The sequence below is a fragment of the Bos grunniens genome, chromosome 5, assembly GCF_055505025.1.
Source record: "Bos grunniens cultivar Pamir isolate PY7600 chromosome 5, Bosgru_T2T1.0, whole genome shotgun sequence".
NCBI classification, from domain to species: Eukaryota; Metazoa; Chordata; class Mammalia; order Artiodactyla; family Bovidae; genus Bos; species Bos grunniens.
This window is the reverse complement of record NC_141169.1, coordinates 21,864,138-21,874,276: the sequence shown is the minus strand read 5'-3', so window position 1 is coordinate 21,874,276 and position 10,139 is coordinate 21,864,138. Positions and strand designations below refer to the sequence as shown.

Sequence of the window (10,139 nt, the reverse complement as noted above, 5' to 3'; positions counted from 1 at the left end):
AACTTACACAATGTCGTATGTCAATTATGCCTCAATTTTTGAAAAAAATCACATTCCGTCATAATTCTAAGAATTGTAAAGTGATTAAGCTTGTATATAAATGCTCTTCAAAAAGTGATAAAGCCATAACTATAGTTGGGGAATTCAATCAATGCCCCTCTCAGAAACAGGTAGACCCACTAAGGAGAAAGGGCTTCCCTGGTGGCTCAGATGTGGTAAAGAATCTGCCTGCAATGTGGGAGACCTGGGTTTGATCCCTGGGTTGGGAAGATCCCCTGGAGGAGGGCATGACACCCCACTCTAGTATTCTTGCCTGGAGAAGCCCCATGGACAGAGGAGCCGGTGGGCTATGGTCCATGGGGTTGCAAAGAGTCGGACACGACTGAGTGACTAAGCACACACATACTAAGGAAAAAGTTAACAAGGATATAGAAAATCTGAAGAACACAGTCAAACAACAACACAACAGTATAATTGGCAATTATAGGACAAAACACCTACATATACACTTTTTCTTAGGGGCTCATGAAACATTCTTTAAGACAAATCAAATACTAGGTGATAAAACAAACCTCAACTTTAAAAGAACTGAAATCATAATAAGTATAATGCAATTAAACTAAAAACTAAAAATATAGAGACAACAAGATAATCTCCATGCACTTAGCAATTAAACAATATACTTCTTAATGATCATTGTTTGAAGAGAAATTGTCAGAGGAAATAAAATGCACAGAACTGAACAAAAAGGAAACTACAAAATATCAAAATATGTGGGATGCAGGTAAAGTTATTCTGAGAGGAAAAATTATAACACAAAATATTTATGTTCAAAAAAAAGCAAATCTAAATACTAACTCAAGGAATTAGAAAACCAAGAGTAAAATAAATGCAAAGCAGGAAAAGAGTAGAATTATAAAGACAAGAGCAGAAATCAATGATACCAAAAATCAGAAAATAATAGTAGAGAAAAACAATGAAACAAAAGTTCTTTCTTTGAAAATAAAATGAAATTGATGGATTTCTAGCACAACTGACAAAAGTGAGATGAGAAAAAATACAAATTACATGTATATGGGCTCTAAGTACAGTTCCCGCAGCCATTGAAAGGATAAAAAGGGAATACAATGAATAACTTGTGCTCACAAATTCAATCTAGATTAATGAATAGGCCAATTCATTGTAAGCCAAAAAATATTAAAAAAACTTAATTAAAGTCATATCGATCCTTTGACTAGTCCTATAACCATTAAAGAAATTGAGTTAATAATTAAGACTTTCGTGAAGAATAAATCCCTGTGACCAAAAAACTTTAGTGGTGAATTCTATTAATCATTTAAAGATGAATGAATACTAATTCAACCCAATCAAGAATAAATCTCTGTGACCAAAAACTTCAGTGGTGAGTTCTACCAATCATTTAAAGATGAATGAACACTAATTCTACCCAATCTGTTTCAGAAGAAGAAAAGGAGGAGAAATGTCTCTTCATTTTATGATGCCAGAATTACCCTGGTAGCAAAACTAGACAAAAACAGTACAAATCAAAACAAAATAAAATTAAAAATTCAGACCAATATTATTCATGAATAAATGTGTAAAATATAAGGGAAAATTGAATCCAACAACGCATAAAAAAAATTATACACCATGGCCAAATGGTGTTTTCCAAGTAAAGGAGGTTGTTTCCAAATTCAAAAATCAATCAATGTAATCAATCATATTAATAAGTTTAAAAAGAAAAAAGTGAAAGTGTTAGTCACTCAGTTGTGTTCGACTCTTTGCAACCCCATGGGCTGTAGCCCATCAGGATCCTCTGTCTATAAAATTTTCCAGGCAAGAACACTGGGGTGGGTTGCCATTTCCTGCTCCAGGGCATCTTCCCAACCCAGGGATCGAACCCAAGTCTCTTGTGTCTCCTGCATTGACAGATAGGATTCTTTACCACTGCCCCACCTGGGAAGCCCTCCTTGCAGTGATAATTTATAGTTATATTTGAAATAGTAAGGAGGAAATAAAGGTAAAAGGGAAATTCTCAAGAGCACTACTGAGGTAACTAGTTGAAGAAATAAAAAATCAAACAAGATATCCTTTTAAACATCAACAGGATTTTGAATTTGTATAAAAACAGCAAATGTTACTGTAATATAAATAGCACAATGAAAGCTTAATAATATAAAGCGTTAGATATGTAACTTAAATTTTCAGAAAATACCAACCAGCAATTCTTCTGGGAATGTTTCATGTGGTTAAGCAATGACTTGGAATAGGGCTTCATATTTAGTCAAAAAATTCAGTCTTTTCTTGATGTCAAAATTTCAGAGCATTATGAATTATCTCAGAGCATTTACAAGAATTTCAGAACATGAGTAAAGAGTTGGAAGAAAAATATCTCTAAGTTAAATCTGGAAGAATCAGCATTGGTTGAAGTAGGAAGGAGAATGACATGAAGTTTCAAGTTTTGCAAAATATTATTTGCCAGTGATAGTAGTTGGCTATCTTTTGTTTATACAGAGACTGAAGCAGGGTGATGCAGGTCTCCTTCTCTGCTTGAAAAAGTTATAGCCCAATAATGAACCTACTTCAATGAGTGTACAATAAGCACTTTACTTAACCCTCATATTGCAAAATAGATGCTGTGCTTGTAAAAATGGATATACAGAGAGTTTTATTTTGTAATATAAATGGTAGAATTTTCATTATATTCAAGACTAGCTACTTTCAAGACTAAGATTTCTAACCAGTGCACCAAATCAGGGGTCAGAAAACTGCAACCCAGGGGCAAATCTAGCTTCAGCCTGGTTTCTTCATATGGTCCATGAGCTAAGAATAATTTTATATATTTAATCATTTAAAGGTTAAAAAATAATAATACTTTGTGGAAAGTGAAAGTTCTTTGAAGTGCAAATAGGTGACTGTGCAGAAAGCTTAATATTTTTTTTTTTTACAGAAAATGTTTACTGGCCACTGCACAAAGGCCAGCTTCCCAGGTGGCACTAGGGCTAAAGAACTCACCTTCCGATGCAGGAGACAGAAGGGCCCCGGTGCGATCCTTGCATAGGGAAGACTCCGCAAACTACTCCAGTATTTTCGGCTGAAGAATCCCACAGACAGAAGAGGCGGGTGAGCTATAGTCCTTAGGATTACAAAGAGTTGGACACGACTGAAGTGACTTAGCAAGCGTGCACTCACAAAGACACGTCGTGTAGTAAAGAGAATTTCTTCTCTGGTGTATTGTAATCCAAGGTATATGCGCTCTTGACTTTAGAAAATTCTTGAAAATAGGAAAGCAAACTAAATAACTTTTCAAAGAATTTCTAAAGTAATTGTTCTTTGTGCTTTTAAGCCCTGAAGCTATATAAGAAAATTGGAATGGAAACCTGGTGTTTCTCAAGTCACAACACAATAGAAACAGCAAGGAGCATGACATTTAAACTGGGTAGAACATATGGTCTGGATCAGTGTGTGCCCAAATCATGTAGCTCACCTTTTATATTCTATAATATTAAGCTCTAAATTCACTTTTTTAAAAAGTCAAACAAAAATATAAACGTCAGGTTGATATTTCTGAAAAGAATTTAAATAAATTTATTACCAGTAATGCTATCAGTGCATTTTCTTAAAATGAAGTACTGAGGAACTCTACCAAAGGAATGAGTGAAATAAAATAAAAATTCGTATACCTAAGGCTCTCTTTCACAACCTGTAATAATATCCTCAGCTGAGTACTTGTAATAGGAATCCCTGAAAGTTACTCAACACCCCTTCAAGTAGTGAAGCAGACGATTTGGGGGAAGATGGATGGAAAGGTAATTTCTCTTTGCTTTCTTTTCTTGTTTCTTCATTTCAGAGACACTGTTGATTTCTCTTCAGCATATTTGTCTCTTCCTAGAGGGCTCCTACTTTTTAGTTTATGTGTATGTAAATTCTTTTGCAATTAGACATTGTGCAGATTCCTGCTTTTATTAATTACTGTATTAGAAGAAGCATTTAATATTTGAAAAACTCTTGGGACTCCAGCCAATAGTGTAACACTTATTTAAACAAATATTGCCTTCTGTTTTGATGTCAGTTTTCTTTTTTCATTCATAAAATAAAAAACAACCTCAAACTCCTTTCCATGACCATCCTCAAATAAGCAAATAACTCTGGCGGCTAATAGAGACAAACATGGTAATAGGCTCTGACCTTTTAGAAAAGAATTCATCCTACTCAGTCAATTAACCATGATTTCTATTTCATTAGTAGTTTTGGCTTAAATAGCTTAGGAGGCAGAAAGGGAACATTTTTAAGAATATCGGCTGTTTCATTCTGAAAACAAAACTGATTTCCTGTCTCTGATCAAGCATTCTATAAATCCACACCTTGGCATAATATTACTTATAATGTGATAAGTAAATAAAGGAAAATGCTGATTGAGTGGAGACTGGGAGAAGCCATTGTACAATTCATTAGCGGTTTCAGTAGTTGAAGTTAAAAAAGAACCAAAAAGTTCTGTTTTCCTATGACTAAGAGTGGATGTCTTGAGAGGTTCAGAAAAAGTTCACGTTGCCCTTGAACAAATATGTTTTCCACATTTCATTGCCAGAATGTGGAAGAACAGAAGGCCAGAAATTAGTGAAAAATTCTGACCTCATTTTGTTTCTGGACTACCCTGGAGGAGGAAGTACCAAATCACCCTGGAGAGACTAATGCTTTTTTCCTGTTGTTTTTGCCAGAAGTGAAAAGTATTTTGCATAACTCTATCCCTAAGCTAACCAGAGACTCTAAAATTTTAGATTTTTTTTCAAACTCTCAAAGGCTGACACATTTTTATATACTCAGTTAAAAACTCAAATATTAGAAAAAGTAATACATGAAAATTATAAGCTAATTATAAGATATGTTACTCATACTGAAATTAACATGATTTTCCTCCCAAGGAAAATGGTAACCAAAAGGTATACTTTTATTTAGATTTTTAAATATAACTCTTTCCTTGATTATTAAGCAATGCTTAATTTGCCCTGAAGCAGATTATGTTAAATTTAAAAATCTTTGCTTGACTATAACATAAAATTATGTGAAAACTAGATAATCCATTTAAAACTAAGTTAGGAGGTGCTGAGATATTTTTAAATTTTCTATATTACTGGATTGACTTATGTGTGTGTGTGTGTGTGTATATTTTTTTTTTTTCAAATTGAATATCTATGGACAATTTTCAGCCATGGAGTTCACATTTTACCTAGTTTGTTATTCCAATGCACTAGACATTTTAAAATATTTTCATGACATATAGAAATTTGTACTATTGCTAAGATTTAAGATATAGGTGAAAAAATAATACAGATTGGGTTTCAAATTCTAGATTTCCTACTAACCAACTAAATAGTTTTTAGCAAGTAACATATCTTTTCACCTTTAGCTTTCTCATCATGAATATGGAATAATAATATATTTCTTGGCTGTTATAGATCTTAAGTGAAGCAATCTATAAAATGCTCAGCATAGTATCAGACCTGAAGTATGTGATTCATAAATAGGGACTTCTCTATTTTTCTTTATTTTCCTTTCTTTTCTACACCATCTTTATTCTTGATCTTCAAAATGAATGGTGAAAATAACATTTATCTCATAAGCCATTATGCCTATATTGCAGGGACTTTGTCTTTTTGTGTTTGCAATAGCTAGCACACGGTCTATCAAGGCTAATAAATTGTAGAATAAATGCTAAATGATCTTTATGCATGTAGAATCAGCTCAAAATTCCAGTGCCAAACAACCACAGATTTGGGACAGACTATTATCTCCTTTACTATTTCAGAGCTTGCTATTTCTAGTTAGACTTATAGTTAACAATTAAGTGTTCTTATGTTGTTCCAAAAAAAGTATCTCACTATGGGTAAATTGCCTTCTAGACTATAAACTCCACAAGGTCACTCCACTGCTTATTTTGTTCAGTAATTTATCACAAATATTCCTATCCTTTAATGCTGCTGTCACCAACCATTTTGGCACCAGGGACTGGTTTTAAGGAAGACACTTTTCCCACGGACTGGGGATAGAGGGGATGGTTTTTCGGATGATTCATTAGCATTACATTTATTGTGCACTTTATTTCTAATCTAATGCCACTTCTGATCCAACAGGAGGTACCAGTCCTCAGCCAGTAAGTTGGGGAGACTTACTTTAATAGAGACTAACCAAATAGATGTTTAATTAATGAATAAATAAACAGATTAATTAATGACTAAATGAAAAGCGAAGGTATGCTATGGGTATTTGATTTTCAGAGTCTATAACTGTGAAAGCTGCTGTGTTATTTTGCTAGAAGTTTTACTTCAACCTTTGCCTATAGTTTCCCTTACTCTATGGAAATACTATTCAGTTCTCCCCAGGAGATGTACAATCTGTTAGGTTTATGCTAAAATACCCACAAGGACAAAATCTATTAGCCAGCATTCAGGCTTGACATTTACCATCCTGTGAAACTCCAAAGTCATATTAATAGAAATTAACAATGGACTTAATATATTAACTATTTAAGGCCCAGAACCTAGTCCTATAGAGGATCAGACAGCTTTCTGCAATTATATCTAAGAATTATGCAATGATTAGCTAACTACCTGCTATGAGGCATCCACTTGCTATATGAATTCTTATATTAATATTATCTTATTTAATTTCCAACCCCTTTATTAGTATGTGTATTATATAAATAGGGTAGGATTCTAACCACCCTTTAAATCCTGATAAATCTGACAATAAGGCTCTGTCCCTTAGATGCAGCAAAAACTGAATTTGAATCATTAACTTATTCCCTATTTCCCATTCAGATTATTTAAGCTCTAAGGGCCTTTTGTTCATACTGAGTTACCCCTTAGACATCCGTTGTCCAAGATCATAAAGTACCTTACTGAGCACCAATGCTCGGGTTATGTCTACGATTCTTGAGCAAAGCACAATTTGTGCTGGAAGTCAAGTGACGCCTCCAGGAATATGTTGTTCCTCCCACTGCTCTGGGTCCCTCAAGGCTTTTGGTCTGCCCCGTTCACAAGGCAGTGAGCCTCTAGCCCCTGTGTTGGAATGAAGAAAACTCTCCCCTTTGACCATTTCTCCCTCTTTCTTCTCATCCCTACAATCTTATTTTTAAATAGCCTCATTTTCTAAAAAAAAAAGAAAGGGATATTTGAGGCAGAGTGCACTACACAGACTCTTCTGGGGTGAAAGAGTACAAAGTGTCTGCCTGTCTTGTTCAAACAGAGGGAATTCAGAACAAGAACAAAACAGAAATTGCTGTATTAGTGAATTAACCTATGACCCTACCCTGATACTCATTGGTAAGTCAGAGCTAAGCAGAGGGTCTCTCCAGATACTACATCTCTTTCTTAACCTACAAAAGAAGCCCATGGCTACTCATTCTAAAAGGAGAAGCATTTGTGGCCTTTTGACCTTTCTCATACATGAGGAAAAGTGAGGAAAAGAAGGGAGAAAGAGCTTCCGAGGTGCAAAATAAAAAAGGAAACACACCAGTGACAACTGTAGCCCAGTCTCCTTGATGTGGAAAACATTGGCAATGGAAAGGCAAATTCTTCTTTTTTTTTCCACGTGTCTACAACCAAAGTAGTGTTTCAACATCATTTTCAAGTTTAAACCTCTACTTAGCGTAGTCGAACATACGCTGTTTTGGATAAACCAAACCCCAATAATGTATACTTATCCTAGGGCCAATGACAACCTCATATTCAGAAAAAGAACAAAAGGAGAGACAGATAAAATGAACTGAATCTGTAGTTGGGGATTCCTGCTGACATGTCAAGGGTTCCACTGACCTGTTGTTAGTGATAAAGTCTGGTTTGGGTACAAAATTTAATATTTATCCCCCATCCTACAGATATATATCAACCCCCTCAGAAATAAATGAGGGAGAGAAAAATAAAATTGCTTTTTTCAAATGAATATTATAATTAAAATTTTATGTAGCTCTTTAGTGCTGGTGGTTCAGATGGTAAAGAATTTGCCTACAATGCAGGAAACCTGGGTTCCATCCCTGGATCAGGAAGATCCCCTGGAGAGGGGCATGGCAACCCAAACCAATATTCTTGCCTGGAGAATTCCATGAACAGAATAGCCTTGATGGGCTACAGTCCATGGGGTCACAAAGAAGTCGGACATAACTGAGCAACTAACAGTGCTATAATCCGTGCTCATTCACTCAGTCCTTTCTGACTGTTGGCAATCCTGTGAACTGTAGCCTGCCAAGCTCCTTTGTCCATGGCATTCTCCAGGCAAAAATACTGGAGTGGATTGCCTTTCCCTTCTACAGGGGCTCTTCCTGACCCAGGGATCGAACCCACGTCTTCTATGTCTTCTTCATTGGCAGGCAGGTTCTTTACTACTGAGCCACCTGGGAAGCCCTTTAGCACTACAATGCTGCTGCTAAGTCACGTCAGTCGTGCCCGACTCTGTGCGACCCCATAGACGGCAGCCTACCAGGGTCTGCCGTCCCTGGGATTCTCCAGGCAAGAACACTGGAGTGGGTTGCCATTTCCTTCTCCAATGCATGAAAGTGAAAAGTGAAAGTGAAGTCACTCAGTCATGTCCGACTCAGCGACCCCACGGACTGAAGCCTACCAGGCTCCTCCATCCATGGGATTTTCCAGGCAAGAGTACTGGAGTGGGTTGCCATTGCCTTCTCCAAGCACTATAATATATGTACTTAAATGTTTAATTTCTTGTTTTTAATCTCATTCATTGTGTATTCCTCAGATAGTCCCTTAAAATCATATTATTCCTAGAAAAAAAATGGTGTAAGTGTATGAGGATAATTTTTTTAATACTTAAAATTTCTTTGGGTATACATTTTCCCTCTAAACATAAAATTCCATTTATTCATATTTGTACAAGAAGTTTGACAACATCTTATCCAGTTCAATCACTCTGATAATTGGACACAGATCTTATAACAACGCATAACATCATCATTATCCTATAATGAGTTCACACTTACAATAAATGTGGATCTATATTAGTTCTACATTATTTTAATAGAATTAAGTTAGGTAGATCTCTGTCCTCAGACATTTAATAGTGTAATAGATAAACAAGACAAATGAGTACTATGTCAGAGGGGTGTGTGTGTTTGTGTATGTGTGTGTGTAGCTTTGAATATATGATTAATTGAATAATACATTTAGCCTAACTAACAAACTCATTCAAGTTGAATGAATTCAGATGGAATGTTTTGGTGTGTAGCTTTGCATGATCATACAAAAATCAAGGACAGTCTGTTTAACAGGATAAAATTTCACTAAGACTTAAGTGACAATAAAATGATCTGGGAACCAAAGTATGATATATTAAAAGTTATTAGAAAATTTGTCAATGAAGTTAGTTTAAGAAAAATAAAGAAACAACAGAAGACATAAAAAGTCAAATGTTGAGTTTAGTTGTTCAGTTATGTCTGACTTTTTGCAGCCCCATGGAATGTAGCTTGCCAGGCTTCCCTGTCTATCACCAACTCCAGGAGCTTGCTCAAATTCATGTCCATTGAGTCAGTGATGCCATGCAACCATCTCATCCTCTGTCATCCCCTTCTCCTCCCGCCTTCAATCTTTCCCAGCATTAGGGTCTTTTCCAATGAGTCAGTTCTTCGCATCATGTGGCCAAAGTATTGGAGTCTCAGCATCAGCATCAGTCCTTCCAGTGAATATTCAGGACTGATTTCCTTTAGAATTGACTGGTTGGACCTCCTCACAGCCCAAGGGACCCTCAAGGGCCTTCTCCAACACCACAGTTCAAAAGCATCAATAATAAAAAGAATGGTTAAATTGAGTGAAGGGCTTCCCAGGTGGCTCAGTGGTAAAGAATCTGCCTGCCAATGCAGGAGAGGTTGGCTTAATCCCTAGGTTCAATCCCTGGACAAGGGAATGGTAAACCACTCCAGTGTTCTTGCCTGAAGAATTCCATGGACAGAGGAGCCTGATAGGCTATAGTTCATGGAGTCTCAAAGAGTCGGACACAACTGATCAACTGAGCATATAAGTTGAGTGAAGTTAAGATGATAAAATAGTAAGAACTAAAAGGAGATGTTGAAAGTATTTGGGATTACTTGATTTCTCAAGTAAAATGGTTGTCATAGGTTATTATAAGAGATT

General features: G+C 35.9%; 1 long non-coding RNA gene across 1 annotated transcript in view; it reads left to right on the top strand.

The window, feature by feature from the left end:
* Nucleotides 1-3,772: 3,772 nt before the first annotated feature.
* The window catches only part of LOC147371394 (uncharacterized), a 40,635-nt gene continuing 34,268 nt past the window's right edge, over nt 3,773-10,139 (top strand). Inside the window, exon 1 of the long non-coding RNA XR_015163488.1 lies at nt 3,773-3,809. This is a non-coding gene — a long non-coding RNA (uncharacterized LOC147371394). The remainder of the gene's footprint in view (nt 3,810-10,139) is intronic.